The 21,705-nt window shown below is 42.3% G+C and overlaps 1 long non-coding RNA gene across 2 annotated transcripts in view; it reads right to left on the reverse strand.

Moving 5' to 3' along the window:
- LOC141943754 (uncharacterized) overlaps positions 1-21,705 on the reverse strand; it is a 125,191-nt gene that overhangs the window by 5,407 nt on the left and 98,079 nt on the right. The window contains exons 2-3 of one of the 2 annotated variants that reach the window (XR_012629045.1): positions 17,747-17,837; positions 12,457-12,549 (exon numbers count right to left, since the gene is read on the reverse strand). This is a non-coding gene — a long non-coding RNA (uncharacterized LOC141943754). Of the gene's footprint in view, positions 1-12,456; positions 12,550-17,746; positions 18,099-21,705 lie in introns of those variants that run through there. The other variant, XR_012629044.1, reaches the window with a different exon arrangement.

Below are 21,705 nucleotides of genomic sequence, written 5' to 3' on the forward strand. Positions count from 1 at the left end.
GGACACCTCCCTGGGGATGGGAGCAGGGACCCATGGGTGGGCCCAGCTCGGGAGCCCCATGGCCAGGCAGGGCTGTGGGGAGCTGGAGACCGTCCCTGCTGCTGCATCACTGGGGCAGGGACCAGGGGGTTGAAATGGGGTCCTGGGCTGTAGGCAGGGTGGGGGAGCCCTGGGGGGCTGGGCAGGGTCAGTCAGGGCTGGGGATGCCCTGAGGGCCCTGACACTCTCAATCAGAGGTGCAGAATTACTAAGAAAAACGTTCTCGGTCTTTCTGCTCCTGGAATTGATGGAGATAAAATTTTTTCTTCCTTTTCACTCATAGCTTTATAAGCTCAGCCATCCTGTCCTTTTATTTGCAGCAGCTGGAACTGTAAACCCATTCCCAAGGTCATTCCTTCCCATCAGGTTTCCTACAATGTTGTTAAATGCAGGGGCAACAAAGAATTTGTAATGCTCTAGAAAGGACCTTCCCCACACACAAAGAAGGAAACTACCAAATTGTCTGATTCCAGCGCTGTTCTGCTTCTTATACCCTGCATCCTTTAACTGAGTGAGAATCATTGCTCTATTATTATGTTCTGAAGAGACAAAGATTTTTAAAAGATCTTTTCACTGCCTGAGCCAGCCCTCTCCCTGTTGTCTTTCCCTTTTAATGAAGATCACAGGACGGTTTGACATCTTTGATCTCACCACAGATCCTGAATGCCTCTGAAGAAGTGGAGGTATATTAACATCATTCACTTAAAAGCTAGGGAGATACTGACTGAAACTGCATCTACTGAAATAAAGTACCAGTGAATAATGAAGAGTCACTTGGATATTCAGAACTTATTAAAAAACATTTCTGAAAGGAACTGGTTCATGTGTCCCTAGGAATGCTAATACAAGAAGTGCCATGCTAAATCATACTTGGCATTTAGTCTAGAATCAAAGTACTTGCACATAGTCCATCCTCCCACAACACTGACTACAGAGCAGAAAAGCCCTTATCTTACCTCATGTACAACTATATGCAATAGTGGGGTAGAAAGTCTTTTAAAAGGCAGGTGTAAACAGGGGATACTTAGTAGTATGCAAGAAGCACAGTCCATCACAATGTAATGGTATGACAGTGCCAAAAATAGTCTACTGTGTGGAAAGATCCAAATGTTTATCTTTTGGGAAGGGACAGCCATAAACCTGCAGTACTGTGGAGTTCAGCACTGCCTAATTTACCTTGATTTTCTAACAGGAAATTTTTGGTGAACTCCTTGCTCCCCGAGCTAGACTGCTGCAGGCAGCTGAGCTAACAAGTTCAAAATTAGCTCAGATGTGTCTAAGTTATATCTTAGGTCCTAGTGAAAAAGAGCAGATACAAACTGGTGCTTGAGACTGCAGCAGAGACATAGTCCAGCATTTTTGGACCTCTGTCCAGAAAAGCGTTTCAACACACATGTAGCTGTAAGGCTCTGAATAGACTTGGCAACTGTGTTAGCTTAATAATGGTGAAGCATGTTGTGAGCTCCCTTCTGGACTGGGAATTGTCTCTGAAGGGTTTTATAAAATGCAGTAGAGCCTCACAAAGCAGAAAACAACAGTTATTCAGTTTCTCTCCTCTCCACCTGGATGCATTGGAAGTAGGATATTTTGGCATAAAACCCAGACATATTAAAGCAAATGGCAGAGCCCATCAAAGGCCCAGCAAAGTCAGTTTTGAGGGTATGAGCAGGTACAGACAGGGCACTTGTCCCAAGGCCAGGCAAGCCCAAGTGCCAGGTGACAGAGGTCAGGGTGAACACTGGCAACAGGCGACAGGGAGCCCCACATCATCTTTCTGTCAGGGCTTGGCCAGGCTGCTATGCCATTGCAGTGTGCACGGCCCAGAGGCTGCTTAGTAAGAAAATAGTAGTAAATAAATCTGTGCGTTATATTCTTCTGGTGATAACCCTTTTCAAAAGAAACCTACAACAAGCACCTTCAAGAGAAGAAAACCACATAAGAACCCCTCACAGAATGCCAGCCTGTACACATGCACACACACCAACACACAGAGACCAGCATATTTATCCAAAACAATCTCACATAGGATCTCACTTCAGATCTTGCAGATCACATGGAGGTGGAGGGTCATCCACATGCAGATCCACTGCTTTTGCAGCTGTTTGGATCCACCATCTGCATCTTCCACTTCCCACATCCCTCAAAGTGAAGCTTCAGAGTGGCTAAAATCCTGAAAATCTCCTTGCCTGCATATTGCGTCATTTGGAAATGGCTGTTAGCTGATCGTCACCCCTGTAACTGCACCATTTGACATCTGAAGCTGTGTTTTCATTTCTGGGGAATAATGCACATGCCTCAACTCCCTTCTCAGATGTGTCATCCCACTGCTATTCCTTTCTTCTTTAAGCTACAGTTTGGTATTCTTTTAAGTGAACATGACTGCCAATGAAGCAGTCCCCGCTTTCTCCCACTCCCACATCTTCTTCCAGATAATCTGTTGTACTGTGCCATCATAAATATTTGTGTGGCTACATGGTGAACCAGATCAGGGAACTGATCCAGCTGAAAAACAGCCCCTGGGGGAAAAAATATGCAATTTTTCCAATATAGTTCCCCACAAGGTCATAAAAATGCTTGTGTTGCAATTGTAAGGAGGTTTCTGTAAGCACAGGAATAATTGACTGAGAGAAGGAAGGGGAAACAGTCTGTTTTTTTAAGCAGATCTGTGGGCCTTAATGTGGTGCCATAGTTTGGCATTTGCTTTCACCAGCATTTGTCCCCAGAAAGCACACAGAAACCCCTGTTTTGGGGAGTAAACAGGCACAGAGCTACTGAAGGTTCCTCCTGAATGCCCAGGGAAAAGTTCTTTGTACAGTGATATCTAATTATTGCCTACATTTGAGGCCAAGACCATAATCTCCAAGACAGTGTCCTTACACCTAAAGAGCCTTCTCCTATCAACAACAAGCTCAAGGATCCTTTGGGGTCACATGCTAGCACTTCAGAGGCAAACAACCTATTTCTCCCTCTCTCACTTTGTCTGGATGTGAGGACTGATCAGGCAGAATACTGCCTGGTTACATATTCCACAGCCCTATATCATAAAAGGGAGGAAAAAGTCTGGAAGCATTATTATTTGAGTGCATTTTACCAAAAAGCCTTTTGAAAACAGCTCACCTCCCCATTTAAGAGTTTCTAATAAAGTAAGCCTAAAACTAGAGTCAGAAATCCCAGCCACCAGTTCCCTCAATTTCATTTCTTTTTGTCTCATTTTCTTTCCTCACAATAAAGTGACAGTCCCAGTGCTGATATTTCTCAGGATAGGCGTGATAGTCTTTTGTGAGACACTTGAAAACTGCAGTTAAATGCAAACTTGCTGCTGAATAAAGCTGTACAGAATACAAAAATGTCCTTTCTTTGTCTCCTCCACTTCAAAAAAGGAGAGAGTAAAGAATTACTGTTTTCTGCCCAATGGTTTGTGGTATGAGACAGCAAGTATTTGAAACTAGCTGATCCCATGAGTGGGAGGACTGACTACAAAGAGAACTCTTTTCTTCTTTTATTGTTTCCAGCAACTGTACAATTAACTTAAATTGTGGCTATCTTTTCGCCAGTGGGCTTAATGTATTCAGACTAAGGATAGTGTCTAAGTGAATATTACAACTTCCTGAAGAGATCGCAAATCAGCAGTCTTCCCTGAAATCATATATACCACCGCTTACCCTTCACTGAACTAGAAACACAAAGGCAATATGGTATCATATGCTAGGAGACTTCCTTCACACAGTGTCTGTGCCGTGGCAAGCTTGGGGATAGAGCTCTGACATATACGTGATTGGCCTTATGTAGCTTGAGGCAGTTTATCTAGGAAAGATCAGGGGAAACTGTGCACAAAGATAACAGGAAGAGACTGATCCTGGTCATCTCTACTATGTGGGTAGCTCTGCTAATTTTGGAGAAAGCCAAGCAGGACTTGGCTATGTAACAAGCAGGCGAGCATTTTTAGACATTAAATGGGTTTGAACTCTAGGAACCCTAGAGAATGTAAAATCTGCTGCTGGGCAGAGACTGCATAAGGAAGTCAGAGGCTTGTTTTTAACATATCCTTGGGAAAGCCGGCAAGAAGAGCTGCCTTTGAATTTTTCCTCCAATTCATCTGCCAGTTCCCCAAATTTCATTCTGTCTCTATTTCTGGCTGTAATAGTGTGGCTGTTGCAGCTGTGATGGTCTCAGGACATAACCAAGGCAATATTTCTAAGGATAGGTCCTAGTTTTTATTAAATTGTGTATTTGGGGGGAAAAAACAGACAGATTTTCAGGCACACAAGCCCATCTCCTTGCCACTGAAAAGTCAGTGTACTTAAAAGTGTGTCTGAACTTTTTCTAGCTATATCTGTCTAGTAAAAGATATGACACCTCCCTTCGACACCCCGCTCCTCCATTTGATGCTCAGTTCTCTCTCTCACCCAGTAAAGCCTCCCCTAACCCCATCTCCATTCTGACAGCACTCCCAGTCTTGTCTGGACCCACTAAGTTTTCATACCTTCATTTCCACCTTTCTTTCTGTTCTTTCCCACTCTGCCCCACCACCTCCTTAAGGCCTCACTGAGCAGAACCCCTAGATCCCCCACTCTTGGTACACTGAAGCCCCTTTGAAAGACCCCTGTCAGGCAGGACCAGATCCACAAAACTTTGTCTTCTGCAAGAGAGATTCCTGTCCAGCAAGAGCTTTCTCTGCTAGGCACTGCCTGATAACTGCACGATGGGGCTGTGCTGCTGACTATATCGCTCCAGCCATCCTGAGTAAATATAACCCTCAGAAACAAAGTTCCTTCCAGACTGAATCATGTCAGTGATAGGGTTCAATCTGCTGTCTGGCACGCAGTCGCAGAACTAGAGCCGGGGGATGAAGCAAGGATGAGAATGAAAGGCTAAGCATAAGGTGAAGGAGGAAAGCGGTGGGTTGAGGCCGAGAACCACTTAAGTTATCTGTGTCCTGCAGAGAACACCAGCGGGTCAGAAAAGACCTTTCTCAGAGGCAAGGAAGCAGCCAGCATACAACAGGCAGTATTTTTCCCTGCAGTACATAATAACACAGCATTTTGTGAGCTTTGTCCACAGCTGCTGTGCAGAAAATGCAGGAACATTTTGCAAGATTTTTAACGTTGTTGTGTCATAGTATTCTCCAGTTCTGCAGGAGTGGTTAAAAGAGACAAGAACAGGTTAAAGACCCTGATGATCGAGGGGAAAAGGCAGGCAAGGGAAGGAAATTCTCCAGTATTTGACTGAATGGGCCTTCAAGAACTGAAGGGGGCAGCACCCCACAGACATGCACAGGTTGTCAGCACAGCGAGGATGCACCGGACACTATGTCTCTGCAACTGAAGTGAGTACTGAAGAAGGGCGCTGGGGGGAGAAGGAAGAATTTCTAGCAATTCTCTGCAGAACAGAGAATCTCCCCATATTCAAGCTTGGCTAAGGGCTGTGGTGAAGAGAAGAAATGTGTTAGATAGATAGGACAAAAGGAGAAGAATAATGCTCCAGTCTCCTGCTCAGCACAGACCATACAGACATTTGAGCTGCTGATGAATCAACATGAATCAGTCCTATTATAGCACAGACCGTAACCATGATGTAAACCGAGGTGATGCAGCAGCTGACTCAGAGGCACCTTGCATGTCCAGGGTGAGGCACAGAGCTGAGGACATCAAGCTGTCAGCCATCCCCAAATAAACTCATAAAGCCTGGGCAACATGCCCAAGGGATTTTGCCCTCTCTAGTTCAAATAACCAATACGTATCATGTCAACCTGTAATGTGCAAAGGCTCACTGACTTCCTTTAAAAGAGCAAGTCTTTCTTCAGGATTGATTTGTCTCTCCAGTGAGGTCACTGACAACAAATAAAGGTGCTGTGACTACAGCCTGGCTCACCACACTCAAAGGAGACAGGGACTGGTCATTACGTAGGATCTTCTCTGAGGACTGGCTGAAGGGTAGCCAGGGACATGTGTAAAGACTCATGTATCTAGGAAGAGCTGCTTGACAGGACATAAACAGAAATCTAAGACTATGCAATAGACTATGCTGAGCCTTTGAAAAGCAGCTCTGAGCAAAGTTTGCTGTGTGAACCTCACCACGGACATCCGGCAGCAGAGCCACATAAGGCAGCAAACCACACAGCAAAATAATAAAGAACACATTATATTTTAGTGGCATCGGTTTCCCAGTCCAGTCTCTCACATAGTGATATGAACAGCTGTGTTGACATGGAGAAAAGGACCATCTGACTTGAGATCTCAGCTAGGATCAGGTTTGCCACCAGGGAATTCCCCTTGAGACTACATCCCCAAGCTGCCCAAGAAGTCTTGACCCTCCATTATGCTTCTCTGAAGTACAGTTTCTCTAAAATATCCCTCACATGTTGCAGATAATAATTTGCTGTTGGTTCCTAAGGAATGCAACTTACGTGCCTCTCCCTATGTCATACACAATGCTTGCTGGCATGCAAGAAATGCAGGCAGAGCTGTCACAAAAAGGTTTGGGAGCATCCCTCTCCAGACCATCCTACTGTGGTGTTTCTTCCTGCCTTTCACACTCCTACTAGTTGCCACCAGGGACCTGCAGGTCCTGTGTCTGGGCAGCAACAGCTACTGGCATGTCCTTACACATCACCCTGGCTGTATGGTCCCCAAGTTGTGACACTCTTCATGAAGCCCCTGTGTGGCTGACATCCTCTTTGGCCTGGCTCTGGCCATGGCTCTGCATGTTGGTATGCTTCTGTCCTTCCTCATCACAAGCCCCTCTCTTCAGTACGGATCAGATACAGATAGAGCTAAACATGTTCACGTTAGTAATAGGATGAGGCTCTCAGATCCCCATGTTAAACCTGGACGCAAGTGATGCCGGTAGTAAACCAGGGATGAGATTCATCTCCCTAAAACTTTTGAGGCCTTTAAGGTAAACATGCAAAACTAAGGTAATTGTCAACCTTTTTACTGGAGTGGAGAAGCACTTCTGGAGTACATCTTAACTGAATTAATTTATATATCTACCTTAGAATGAGATGACTCATGTATTGCAGAGTATTTATTCCTCACCAGTGAATCCCATTCTAGATGTCAAACAAACGGAACTGTATTTGCTTGCACCATTTCTTACAAATACCCACTTGGATACATTTATATCAGTTGGAACTGGTTTATTTCAGTTTTATTTGCATAGTTGGAGTTGATTCTCACTTAAACATAACAAAACTTTAGAATTAGGTCTCCCACCTATACTTTCATGCATACTAAAAAGATTTATTTTTTTTAATTGAAATTGTGCAGGCTGCTGAAGAAGTGAGCTACATCATTCTGAGCACAGGACACAGTGTTCCTCTTTGGCCTTGGATCTCTTTGTGCAGTATGCTGTGATCTTTTTGAACTGGAAAGTACCAGGGGCTGTCAGCTGGAATACCAGAGGGGACACCTCAGACAGATGGGAACTGTGGACTTCAGCTCTTTCTTCGATATCTGCCTCACTGCAGCTAGAGTGGGCGCTACCTTGTCTTTTGCTCCCTCTGCATTTTGTGCATGAGGCCAGGCTCCTGGAAAGGAACATTGCTCTCAACACCAGCATCACAGAGTCACAGAATCACAGAAACTGTCTAGGTTGGAAAAGACCTTGAAGATCATCTAGTCCAACCATTAACCTGACATTGACAGTTCCCAAATACACCATATTCCTCAGCGCTAAGTCGACCCTGCTCTTAAACACTTCCAGGGATGGGGACTCCACCACTGCCCTGGGCAGCCCATTCCAACGCCTAACAACCCGTTCTGGAAAGAAATGCTTCCTAATACCCAGTCTAAACCTTCCCTGGCACAACTTGAGGCCATTCCCTCTTGTCCTATCGCTTGTTACTTGGTTAAAGAGACTCATCCCCAGCTCTCTGCAACCTCCTTTCAGGTAGTTGTAGAGGGCGATGAGGTCTCCCCTCAGCCTCCTCTTCTGCAGACTAAACAACCCCAGTTCCCTCAGCCGCTCCTCGTACGACATGTGCTCCAGACCCTTCACCAGCTTCGTTGCCCTTCTCTGGACACGCTTGAGTAATTCAATGTCCTTTTTGTAGTGAGGGGCCCAAAACTGAACACAGTCATCGAGGTGCGGCCTCACCAGTGCCGAGTACAGGGGCAAGATCACTTCCCTGTCCCTGCTGGCCACGCTATTTCTGATACAAGCCAGGATGCCATTGGCCTTCTTGGCCACCTGGGCACACTGCTGGCTCATGTTCAGCCGGCTGTCAGTCAACACCCCCAGGTCCCTCTCTGACTGGCAGCTCTCCAGCCACTCCTCCCCAAGCCTGTAGCGCTGCTGGGGGTTGTTGTGGCCAAAGTGCAGCACCTGGCATTTGGCCTTATTGAAACTCCTACAGTTGGCCTGAGCCCATCGCTCCAGCCTGTCCAGATCTCTCTGCAGAGCCTCCCTACCCTCGAGCAGATCAACACTCCCACCTCTGTCTCTGTCTCTGGCAGAGGAGGCTGGATTCCCTCAATACAACTAGTCTTGCTATTAAAGACTGAGGCAAAGAAGGCATTAAGCACCTCAGCCTTTTCCTCATCACTCGTTGCCATGTTTCCTCCTGCATCTAAGCAGGGGATGGAGGCTCTCCCTGGTCTTTCTTTTGCTGCTCACATACTTATAGAGACATTTCTTGTTGTCCTTGATTGCTGAAGCCAGATTAATTTCCAGCTGGGCTTTAGACCTCCTGATTTCTGCCCTGCATAGCCTCACAGCATCTTTGTAATCACAGCAGGGAAGAAGGAAACAGAGGTATATATTCAACATAGCTATGCATCTACTACTAACACACGTTGCCCCTGATCCTGAGAGATGATAGATGGCTTTCAGGGATAGTCCTGCACCATGGAAGGCACTGCCTGCTTTGTCACTGGCTATGGATGGGTATCACAGAGAGTTTGACAGTGTGGCAGGTACAGGGTTATCTAGTGTTTCTACCTAGACATCATCCTTTCAGCTTTCACATCATTTACAATTAAGCTATAACAAATCAAAATACAACAGTCTTTACACAGTGTCACATTTGCAATTCTTACTTAGGACAAAGCAGAAAAGAATAAAGAAAAGTTGCAATAGTGTTCTTCTCCTTACTAAATAAAAAATGATGTGTTCTGGCTTTTACTATGTTGAGCATACCAGATGGTCAGAGGGCTTCTATCTCTGTTGGACAGTATTGATCTTAGTTTTGCATTTGTGCTCTCGAAGAAATGTGTGTAACAGCATGACAGAGTCAAAGGATCCCTGAAACAGGATTTAAGTTTGAATCATAGAACCACAGAATAATTAAGGTTGGAAAGGACCTCTGGAATTCACCTAGTCTAATCCCCTGCTCAGAGGAGGTCCATCACCCACACTGTATCAGGTCACTTGCTCAGGTTTGCCCTTGCTCTTGCAGCACTTTTCTGTGACTGAGGCTTTGGCAGCCATGATGCTTTTGACAGCTGACACTGTTCCTACTTCACATCCAACCCTGGTTCTTGCAGTGCCCTCCCAGCACAAACATTTATGTAGTCTCCTAAGGAAGTGATTCAGCTGAAATATAATCTGTACCTCCAGTATAATAATAATTTTCTTAGCTGGAATTGCTCCCCAGTCCAACTCATTCTGCAGTCCTACTCACAACTGTGCTAGCATGGTAGAGGGAGAGCCAGACAAGATCAAGCAGCCAAGAGGAGGAAGATAAAGGAGGAGGAAAGAGCGAGGAAAATGCCTGTCTGAGCCAAAGCTGCAGATTAATGAATTCTGTGCCAAGCCCTACCCTCAAAGAAGTAACATTCGATTCCTGTCCCTTCACAACTACAATTTCCTGTGCTGTACAAGGGGGAGCTGGCTGACTTCATAGAGTTTGCAGATGAAAGATGAAAGGCATGACAGGTATTGCTTATTGACTATTTTCACACACACTGAATTTATTGGGAAAATGTTATCAAATGTACAGGAACCAGGTGAATCTGTACATCTGTTAGAAAGAAGAAGCAAGCATAAAGTTGGCCTGAAGAGAAGTATAAAAGAAAATTTCCCAACTGAAATAGCCAGACTGGCTGAGCTACAGAACCTGGGGTGTCTCCACCCAACATCTTGTGGAAAGGCACTTTCTTCACTGTTAGATCAAGCCTGAACAAAGCTGGAATGAACTCACCTACTTTGGCTCCAGCTTTCCCATTTTCACAGTATTTCCATATTTGTCAAAAGGATTCAAAATGTTATTCAAAATAACTGACAAAAAGAGCAACCACTCATCAAAGTAATCTGAGTAAATTCCAGAGTAGTACTAGATTGCTACTGAAGTGCTGGAAATTCAGGCAATTGATCCTCATTAGTGGTGCTGCTAACATGCAGAAAAGACCTGCTTCATGCCATCCAGCAGTAGGTATTTAATGCAGACACCTGAGTTGGAAGCCATATCACACTAGTCTCTGTGTAGTCCATGAAGAGTAACAAGCATCCCCTGAAGATAATTCATCCCGACATCTAATTTACCATTTCTGTATAAACCCATCAGAGGTCAAGACTGCCCTGCAAGCAGTACTCAAACCTTCATGCTCATCACTGACCAGTGAGAGGCTAGACACACTGCCCTGTCACTTTTGAGTCCATTCTCAGTCTCTCATTTCTACTGGACAGAGTTCAAAATGCAATTTGAAAGCCAGCTACAGATTGAACTAAAACTTGAGTTGCCAGAGACTATGCTTACTGAAATCAACCCAATACTGAAGCTTGAGCTTATTTTTAAAACTACATGAGTGACACTGATCTGCCCAGATTTAAGGATAATACTCTTAACCAGAGTATAATATTCCCATATAGATTCAGCAGAAGCTGAGATCTCCAACTAGTCCTGAATCTCATTGTTACCCTGACTTTAACATCAAATGTATCCCTATAAAGACTTCCGGTCCTACCAAATGTGGAAGTAGGAGTAAGCTCCTGGCTCCTAACTGTCAAAAATCCTAATTCATTTCAGCACATGTACCACATAAGTAGCACAGAAAAGCTGCCTTAACAGCAAGGAGTGGCTATAACTAGAACCCTGTACCAAACCTTTAGCCTCTGCCTAGAGCTATATCACTGATTACAGGTTCAAACTGAACAGTGACTAGGAGAGCCACAGCCCACAGATTAAAGATATCTAAGTACATAATAGACACAATACACGTTGTATACAGACTGACATAAACCAAACTGTAATGACAGTATTTCTCACAGCTAATATCAAGAGCACAGTTGCGTTCCTTTTTAAATAGATTACCGTATTTAAAATGAATACATTCCCTTCCTAAAGTATTAAGAATAACTTTGTTTTCTAGGATTGATTCTATGGACAAGATCTGTATAATTAAGAAAAGGGAAAATGTCCTAATTCTACTTCCCTGTTAAATCCCATCCCACAGATTACTGCCTTATTCAGAAATCCAAACTCACCCTGCTAATTACAAATCCTTCTCCCCCAGTTAGGTAATGGAAATGAAAACAAATGACTTCAGCAACTAATCACAGCTAAACAACGCAGCTTGTATTGTGGATACCAAGTATTCCATACTGCAAACATATTCATGGAATATGAACAAGGAAAGCACAGTCTGTCTGCACAAACTCCACAAACGGAAGAGCTTATGTTCACTGAGCGAAATGCAGCCAATTAAAAAAATTATTTGGGACTAATATGAAATGCAATTAACATGTCATCATTCAGAAGCTTACAGCTCCACTGCGTTAGTTGATTTTCAAGATGCTATATGAGCTGTTTTCTGCCTTTGTACTGTGCTACTAAAAGATTTTACAAGTGGGTAGTTAAAGAGATCTCAGCAAGACCTGCAAGTAGAATATTTCTGTCTGACTTACTCTAAATGCATGTGGAGTGAAAGACCAGACTGAAAGTTGATTACACTGCTTTTAAACATGTCCCTGAATGTCATGTACAGTCTTCATGCTTAGAAGTTGTCACATGGTTATTATGTAGAAACAAGCTAATCTTTGGTGCATGTTAGCTTGAGGCTTTCAAAAGGCATAATATATTTCCGTTATATCAATCCTGACTACAAAGAAAAACTTAATAAAAAACCTCCAATTATTAATATGCTGAACACGGTTTTGCAATTTGAAATCCAAGTGCTAGCACATTTAGCTTAGAAATTAGAAGATTCTGGCAGCTAACTGGTCAGACTACAGCAGGGCAGCAACAAATGGAAAGCAACTTCCATTTTAGTCCCTAGCTAGCAGATTATTTGCAATAGTCCATGGATAAAAGGACAGAAGAAGGATACCAAACCTCTGCCTTTGCAGTGCAGCATTAAAAGACCCCTGTATATATAAGCAGAAGTACAGTTACCATATAAGAGCAGGAATAAAGAGGGAGGAATAAAGATTAGTTGCACCTTCTGGTAAGGAGGAATGGGCAGTGGTTCAGACACTCACCTCTGGTTTGTGACACCAGACTCCAATTCCTTGCTGTGCCTCAGCTGATCTGCATAGCACTGGAAGACCCACTGATTGTCTCTGTACCTTCTCCTGTAAAATGGCAACCGTTACTCCATGGGCATGGCATAATGAAGCTTGGCAAGAAAGAGAGAGGTGCTGAGATCCTATGAGTATAGCTAGATGTGTAATGGAGGAGATTTAACACCTGGATGCAATGGTTCCGCTCCTCCACTCTCCTCTCTCTCCTCCTTGCCTATATATCTCCATCCCCAAATCCACAGCCTCAGCTCCTCTCTTGTGTGCACAATAAAGCCAATTCAACTTACTAAGCAGCAAAAAGCTATACTTTTGTTTTGTTTTGTGGTTATTTTAGTGCTGTCAAGTTGAGTCAGGTCACTGTACAGTTAGATGAGTCCCAGAGACAGTGGAGAGGACAGCCAGAACTATGCAGCATGAAGATGGAAAAACAGAGCAGGGGAGAGCAGCAGGATCTCCCCTCTTCAGCATCAGTAATTCACTAGACTGGGAGTTATAGCACATAACTGCCCTTGACTGATGGGCACCTTAGGTAGCAGTTCACAGGTACAGAGAAAAGCAGCATCTGTGTGTTGCAAGGAGTGGTGATTAAGGCCGGATCCAGCACAGACACCAGAGCTCCAAGAGACTCCAAGAGATTGGCAAAGAGGTCACAAACAGTATAATGGAGCTGGAGCTTGATATTACTTTCTTAAAGAAGAACTGAAACTGTAGCAGCCCAAAAATATAGGCAGGGAAGTTTACTGCCACCTAAGAAGAATACACTCTCTCTCTCCCTTAACATAGAAGTCATTAAGTCTCGGTTTCAATTGACTGCACAGTGCTACCCCACCAGATTTCATACTCTTACTCAGTTTGCTTGCAAATAATACCATTTTCCTAGTCTATTTTGCTTTCATAACATGCTTCAAGGACAGCCTGTGCATTTGAATAAGGGGGATACCAGGTGGCCATCTTCAGCAAGACAAAGCTTTGGGTCTGTGCAGCAGAACATAGTAAAGACATTATTTGCTGACTGGAAGCCCCTGCATCCAGTGGGGCCCAGCAGAATATCCTGGGGCACACTAAGAATTGTTGTTAGTTAGGGACTACTGTTCTGCCAAATTATAACCACTGTGTTATAATAAATGTGTAGTGATTGGGTGATTTGGTGTGCTTGCCCCCCTTCCAGAATGACAGAGCAACAGCACATTTTGCTCTTACATCTTACTACTGTGAAAGCTAAGGCTGCCACCATTTGATGCACAGAGGCTTTCTAAATCTGAAGCATACCATGCACTTTACTATGGGGGACTGAGAATATATTCCTGATCACCGCTGACTCCATCCATAAGAGGGCAGTGATACGCATCTACAACGCATCCACCATCCTTCTGAGTATTGGGATGAGACCGAGGTAAATACGGTTAAAAGCATGCCTACCTCTGCAGAAAACAGCAAGGATGGGCATGAGCTGGTTGGCACCTGCCCACTTTCCACTTGCCAGCCTGAGCGACTAAGTCTTCATTTAAAGCAGGATCCCTTGGGAACCACTGTCAGCACATGTACAGAGCACAGCCCATGCTCATGACTCTCGCTCTGCAGTCAGGCATCCTAATTGCTCTGCTACCAGGCCGCTATGGGCTGACATAAATTACATTATTAATGGATGGCTATAGCTGTTGGAAGCTGTGAACTGGGTTTATTAAACAGATAAATGCACCATCTTGAAGAAGAATGTATACTTTACCTTTCATAGCAACTTCCCTGCAGTATTTATGCCCAACTGTGGTGGTGAATTACATTGTGTGAAGAAGGCAATCAGATCATAAAACCTGTAAATATTCCTACCTAGTGTGATTAACAGAGGAAAAGAATTGCAACTGCTTACATCTGCTATACACATTTTTCCAGATGCTCAGAAAGAATGGTGATTACATATTGTTTTCTCATTTTAAAAAAGATAAATAAGTATATAACCTGTCAAGCTTCAACAGTAGATCAACCAGCCTTTCACTCTCAGGAGAATTCCAAAATATCAGTATTCAAAGGGCAGAGAGCACACCTAGCAATATGTGCTGCAAAGCTCTCAGTACACTAGAAGTGCTATAAATAAATGATCATAACAATAAAGCTGTCTTGCATGTAAACAATTCGCCTTGATGTTTAAATTTAGTAATCACTATTTCCCATTGTACATCAGTTTTGATTCACCTATCATAAGGCCAAATCATGAAGAGTTGTTCTCATGGTCATAACATAATGGTGTTGGGGAATGGGAGGTGAAAACTAGGTAAGAACAATTTAGGAGAATGAAAGAAATAAAAATATACTCCTGGGAAATGAAACCAACAGAATGTGTGTACATGATATTTCATAGAATACTTGAGACAATTTATTAGATGTTTAAAAATTTGTATAGAAAGTATAATTGGCATCACCCAATTTTAGGTACCTTCCAAGCAAGCAATTCTCAGTATATACAGCAGAGAAGGAGAGATTCTTCTGCTGGCTGATCAGCATTCTCTTAACTCAGGTATTTTCACAGTTGCCTTGTCCAGGGGTCTCCCTCGCTGATACCTATAGAGGAAGCCTAAGCAGCCTGGATGGCTGACATGGTGGCTGAGGCCACAGGATTCAATAGCTGGGCTGGCTAAGACATCATGAATGCCTATCTTAAGTATCTAATGCTGGGGAAACGTGCCTTGTGCCCCCATCCGATACTGTATTAATCTGACAATCTTTATATTATTCACACATTAATTCTCAAATAAAAGATTTTGAAATTAACTCAGCTGATTTTCTTTGGGGTTGTCTGGGCTTTTTGTTTTCTGAAGATCAGTGTAACTTACAAATACCCAGTGCAGAAAACAGCAGAGTAATATGAGAGGCAGGATGAAATACATCTTTAAAGGGTACATTTTTCCCTGACATAGCAGCCTACAGGATCTTAGGCTTTCACTGCCTCCCATCAGGCAGCTTAAGAAACTTCAGACACTTTCCAGAGAAAGGAAGACAAAATGTGATATTTTTTTTTTAAGAGCTAAATAATTTCCAGAAATGTGTTTAACTCATTATTTTTCAGAAGGTTTTAGTTTGTTTATAGAACTTCTTATAGAGATCCCGTTTTCTGCCCCCTTACAAAGCTTTGGTTTGGTTGCTTTATCTAGCCGATCAAAAAGCCCTGGTGAAGATAGGACAAGCTAGTTTTAGTCTATTAAAGCTGGCTGGTCTGGAGTGTCCTAAACTTCCTGCTCCACTGGGGCTCAACACACAGCTCTAACCCATGTGTCCCAGCCCATCGCAAATGTTGCTATCTAAAAGCCAAAAGCACATTCCTCTAATCTTTGGAAGTGTACAGAACCAAGTGCATAGAATAATATCCAGTTTTGTAGCTTGAACTATCACACACAGACAGCTAAAGAAACAAACTGTGGTGCCATACGATAAATGCAGCCAGAGGGGAAAGACAAGAAAACTAGAGAGGCCAAGAGGGACAGCACATTGCACAGGAGCAATATCAATAGAGTGTCCCTCCTTCCCCTCCTGCCTTACAGCTGGGTTAGGTTACTCTTCCAATTTATACAGATTCCCTTTCTAGAGTTCTCTACTCCCCCTCATGGTGGGAATACCAAAATCCAGCAAAACAAAACAGATGCTCAGGTAATGGCCTAAGCAGGCAACCATGTAGAGGCACTAAGGGTTGCTATGCTCTTTAGAGCAGGGACAGATGGCAACACAGGACTAAGCAGAAACACAAGCCTTTATATTCCCTTCTGAGCACTACTCAGTTTGGCTGGTTTGTAGTTCATTCCTGTCCAAACCAGCTACACTTTCTGTATGTCACCTTTTGCCATATGTCATCTAAAGCTGGATAGCATACTCCTGTCCCTTTTACTCTTCATGTGCATTCCCTTACCATTCAGTTTTCGCTGATTATCCATAACAACGTGGTCTGAAAAAACACTTATTTTGATTTGTTTTTTCCAACTCTGTGCCATTCCTATTCTGCTAATAATTGCTCCAAGGAACAATATTCAGCAGAACAGATTTTATACAGTATGCAGCCAGCAGAAGCTGCTGTGTAATGTTGTTAAAAAGACAGTGTATGTTCCACTGCAGCTAAGATTGTTCTGCCTCATCTCCAGTAACTAAAACAAGGGTTTTCATCACCAGCTTACCATTTACCTATTGTTATTGCAAGAAAGACTAATTTCTTTTTTAGGTTTTCAACCAATACCAGTTTGATAAATATGTTATCTGTTATTGCATATAAATACATCCAATGTAGATTTTCTAGGGTTTTAAGCTATTTTCTAGGACATTCTTCTTTCTCTCTGTTCCAGGACATCCTATTTTTTTATGTATTTTCAGACTGGATAACAAATGCGTTCCAGCATTAGGAAAGCTTTTTCTTAATTCTGTATTTTCTATATTGTGCCTAGATTTAAAAAAATGGTCCTGTAAGCCTGAAAACCCACACTGGTACCAAACTGAAGCTAAGTAGAAAGCTTTTTAAAATGCTTCTCAAATGTTGTTTTAAACTGGAAGCATGACTACAATGTTTTTCTTGGCATATCTTATTGCCTTTGAAATACACAGACTACTATTCTTGATATGTTCTTATTTTCCTTGTATTTGATTTTGTTAAGATGTGTCCCTTGGGAACGCATGGCGAGTCCCTTTTCATAGGATGGATCTGTCATCTAACTGTGGCATCTCTCCACTGCCAAGTATGCAATGTATATTTTTGTTAAGTGTTTATTTAAGTGAGGTTCAGAGATTTTCACAGACCTAAGCAAGTATCACAGACTTTGACACCAGATGTAATATCTAGGGATAGCCCCAGAAAATATTAAAAATCAAGTGTTTTGTTGCAGGGAAACCAGGTAAGCAAGTCTTGGAGATGTTCAGATAATGTAAAAACCTTCTTGAAACAGCATCACCTCTACATTATGAGTTGTTCAGAAATATTCCAAGCCCCAACACTCTGCTCTAACAGAATTCTGCAAAAAGCAGCTTCACAAACTTGGTTGACAAGAGATATAGGAACATGGAGAGAAGGATGGAAGGGGAAAAACTGGTTTATAAAGATGGGTGGTTTTGATCAGAAGACAGTAACAATATGACTTATAAAGTACAACTTTTAAATGTCATCCCCTAAATTTCCCAGTCTCATGATTTTTAAGTCAGTATCAGGATTCTTCAGAGGGTCAAATTGTTAACCTTACAGTGATTGGGCTGTCTGTACTGAAAAGATCTCATCACTTACAGATGTTGAGCAGTCCACACAATCCATTGGTCAAAAACAGCTGTAATGATTACTTCAAGGTTTTCTAAAACTTAAATGTGTTCATGGATACCTGCCAAAAGAAGAAAAAAAGAGCTATGAAGGTTGTTTGGAACAAATAGTTATGTTAGTCCTTGCAGATCATTTCAGTTGCTGATACAGCTTAGAGGCTAAAAATTTACTAACGTCTCAAAAAAAAAAAAAAAATCAGTCTGCACTGGTAGAAAATTAAAACCTTGTCAGGAAAACTCCAGAATATTCAGTGGATGTGACAGTCACACCATTCATCCAGCTTGCTGTCAGCTCATGTTCAAATCCACTATTGACACTTCCATTATTCCATAGTACCTGAGGATCTCCTGAACATGAAAGAAAAATAATTATTTCAGGAATTATTATGATGTTGGAGTCCACTTGTACTTTCAAATAATTCAGTTTCTCTTTTCTTCCCTCTTTGCTTGATCCAAATATAGCACAGACTACAACAATGCAAAACTATATTCTCAGTTTCACTTTGATTCAGACTTCTTGGACATTCACACCACATGTAAATATTGTCTGTTTTCTTGCGTATCACTCCCACATTCAGACTCCCTTGGAATTTTAAAATATTTATTAGAGAATTGTATCTTCCTGTTGCACACCTCCCAAGCTTAGCCTTAATTACCCTTTTTTTTTTCTTCTTCTTCTCCAAATAAACTGAAATTAATAGCTAATGTTGCTATTCATGAAAAGAACAGTTTCCAGGCTTGTATGATATAGCAGGAAAACTGTCCTCCTTCTTGCATAAGACATACATATATTATGTTAAATTTGGTATAGAGAAAGCAAACCTTCCAGGTTGTTGGCAACCTAATTCCATCACTGCTTGCAGATTAAATGAGATGACTTGTGGTGGTAGGAGGGCAGAGAAGAGGAGTGGGTTTTAAATTACATACACTTGGTAATTCATTGCAGAAATTAAGCCTAATAGGTACATCTGGTTCATGGACATGGAGATGTTTCAAATGGCCAGCACTGCCCTTGACAGCAGGTGGTGTTTTGGATAAACAGCATCAGGAAGTAGCTAGCAAAAGGCAAAAGAAATACACTTGGAAAAACTGTGTTGAAATTTGATCAAAATGTTTTCCAGCCAGCTCAGCTCCTAAGAGACATGCAGATCATTTCAGTTCAAAAGCAATATCCACAGTTCAAGAGCAATAACTACAGTTCAAAAGCAGTAACTACTCAGCAGTAATACTTGGTCAAAAAGGGCTTGCATTACTCTAATAATCACTTGTGTGACATATATCAGCCACTGCTTCAGCTTTAACACCTGAATTTGAAGACCCAGTGTTAGACTTCTGCCTGAAAAAGCTGGAAAGAATGAAAGAAAGGAGTGGAGGAATGTCCCACAGCAAAACTGCTTCCAATATGGCATCCCCCTGGGAGCACTCTAACCTGGGTCCTGTCATCCCCCTCACCACTATATGTTACAGAGAATCAGCACTGCAAATGTGCAAGGACAAGATACAGATGCTGTGAGAACCACCACTGAATGGGTGCAGGTCTAAGACCTGTATTTAATCTGTGGTGTTACTCTCAGTGTTGCATCCTTATTCCTAAGGGATTCAGTAGTTTGGGACCGCAGACACTTGTGTGACATATCACCTACAGAGAGAGACAGAATGAGGAAAAACAGACAGCAGCTTCATTGTGCAGGTGCAGTGGGATTATCCATCACCAAAGAAAAGCTCTGCAGAAAACAGAGCTTTCTCAGGCCAGTCTCAGACTTTTGGATGAGTTCCCAGTGGAATTATCCCCAGTGCAAAGCTCACTGTCTTACTCTGAACGTGAGTCACATAAATACATACAGAACCATGTACAGATAATGTAATAACTATTTTAAAAGACACTGAAAATAAAAAGAGGACAAAAGTCACCTTTAGAAAGAATGAGAGAGAGAAAACCATATGTAGCAGATGACAATCCCATCACTTAATGCACTTCTGGAAGACATTCAACGCTGTGACATGCAACATATCAGAACCGAAACAAAACTTACATAACGTTGCATTACATTGACACAGTTTTCTAGATAGAGGCACTGGCTGCAACTCATATAAACATACCCATGGAAAAATAATATCTCATCCACATGTACAAGATTTACCAAATAAGAAGTATCACAGCGCTTGACAATTATCATAGCACGTGCTTCAAAAAGTGTGGCTATTAAAAACAATATCCAGTGTTTCCTAACAAGAAATAGGTAATGTGGATTGATGTGGGTTATATTCAATTATCTTCTGCCTTGCAAGGTAACAATCTTACTCCATGGATACTACACAACACACCTCTGTGGTACACCACACAAATCTAGGTTTGGTAGGACTCTATAATTTCATTTTGATGCAACACAAGGACATATTTCACATTGTCTTAATTCTCACTTTGCTTCATGTAAAGCTACACTGGCAGCATTTAAATCTCAACCTCCCCAACAGAAACTCCAATCAACATTTAAGCTATGAAGACTATTTTAAAATAAAGAGTTACGGTGCGGCCTGCTAAGTAAAAATTCAAAACATTGAAACTGCATGTTAAACATTACAAAACAGGAAGTGGAGGTCACCACCAGCCTGATCTGTAAACATATTTAAATCTTTTTGTTCTTGACAAATAAGAACTAAGCATTCGTTAAAACCCTAACCATGATGATTGCCAGTAAAGTATATTTGCACAACACCTTGGAAAAAGGTGTAAAAAACCCAGCCTTTTGCTGAGAATTTAGAAGCATAGCTTTCACTATATTTCAGGGTCTGTGTACTTTTAAAAAAAAAAAAAAAAAAGAGTTCTGCATCAGATCCTAGTGAGTTCAATATAAACCCAGTGAGCAAGAGTTGAGCACAGCATTCTTCTCTTTTCATCTTTTTCCTCATATGATGCAACAAAAGACATAAAAATCTTCCAGACAGCTTGATCCAAGTAGATAAAAGGAAGGAACTGAAGGAGTTTCTGCTATTACAATACACTCACTGTAAAATAATTTTTATTTCCCCATTGTTCCTATTCAGTCCACATACATATGTTACTTCTGGCCCTTGTGCTACCTCAGCAATCTGCTCAGAGAATTCTCTCGAGCTGTGTCTATACTATGGGAACCAGCAGTGTTTTGCAAATCTCAGGTGTATGCATACCTGGCATGTCTTGTCTTGACCTGGGGCGTATCAGGACTCGGGGCCACTTGTTGGCATCCAGCTTGCAAGGAATGAAAAGTTTACAGATTGCTTTCTCATCCTTTTTCCTCCATAAACTCTATTTTCTATAAAATGAAAACATAGGCAGGCAGAGTGGGAGGGCATCACAATGTGGTCCAGTAGGTGTTCTCATTTAGACCTTTCAAAAAACCTTAAAAGAAACTAAATAATAAGAATTATCCTTCATAATGGTGCTTATCCATGATTTTGCACATCTTTAAAGGAACAATCACCCTACAAAGTAACAGACAACAACGTAATTAATTTTTTGACCACATGCCAACTTTCTGCCACCTCAGCCACAGCCAGGACTCCCTCCTGCCTATCTGTTTTGTACCAGTGCTCCCTGGGAAATTCTCCATGTTGTCCAGGCTGAGAGCAGAGCTCCCTCAGGATGCAGTCGCATGGACGTGCACAGGGCGGTGTGTGCTGTGATGACCATGTACACACACAGCCAGAAATGAAGAGGACCAGGAAAAACTGCACATTCACATGAAAAGGGATCTTCTCTGGCATTTCAAGCAAGAATACACTGACCCTACCTCAAAGGCTACTGGGTGTCAACCTAGGCCTATGTCAGACCAAATATTTTGGTTTCAGTCATATGATCAAATTATGGCACCTTAACAAGTTACACCCTGTCAGATTAACCATGCCAGCTATCCACGTACATGCTCTCAGACTGCCCAAATATGAGGTAAC

The sequence above is a fragment of the Strix uralensis genome, chromosome 5, assembly GCF_047716275.1.
Source record: "Strix uralensis isolate ZFMK-TIS-50842 chromosome 5, bStrUra1, whole genome shotgun sequence".
NCBI lineage: Eukaryota > Metazoa > Chordata > Aves > Strigiformes > Strigidae > Strix > Strix uralensis.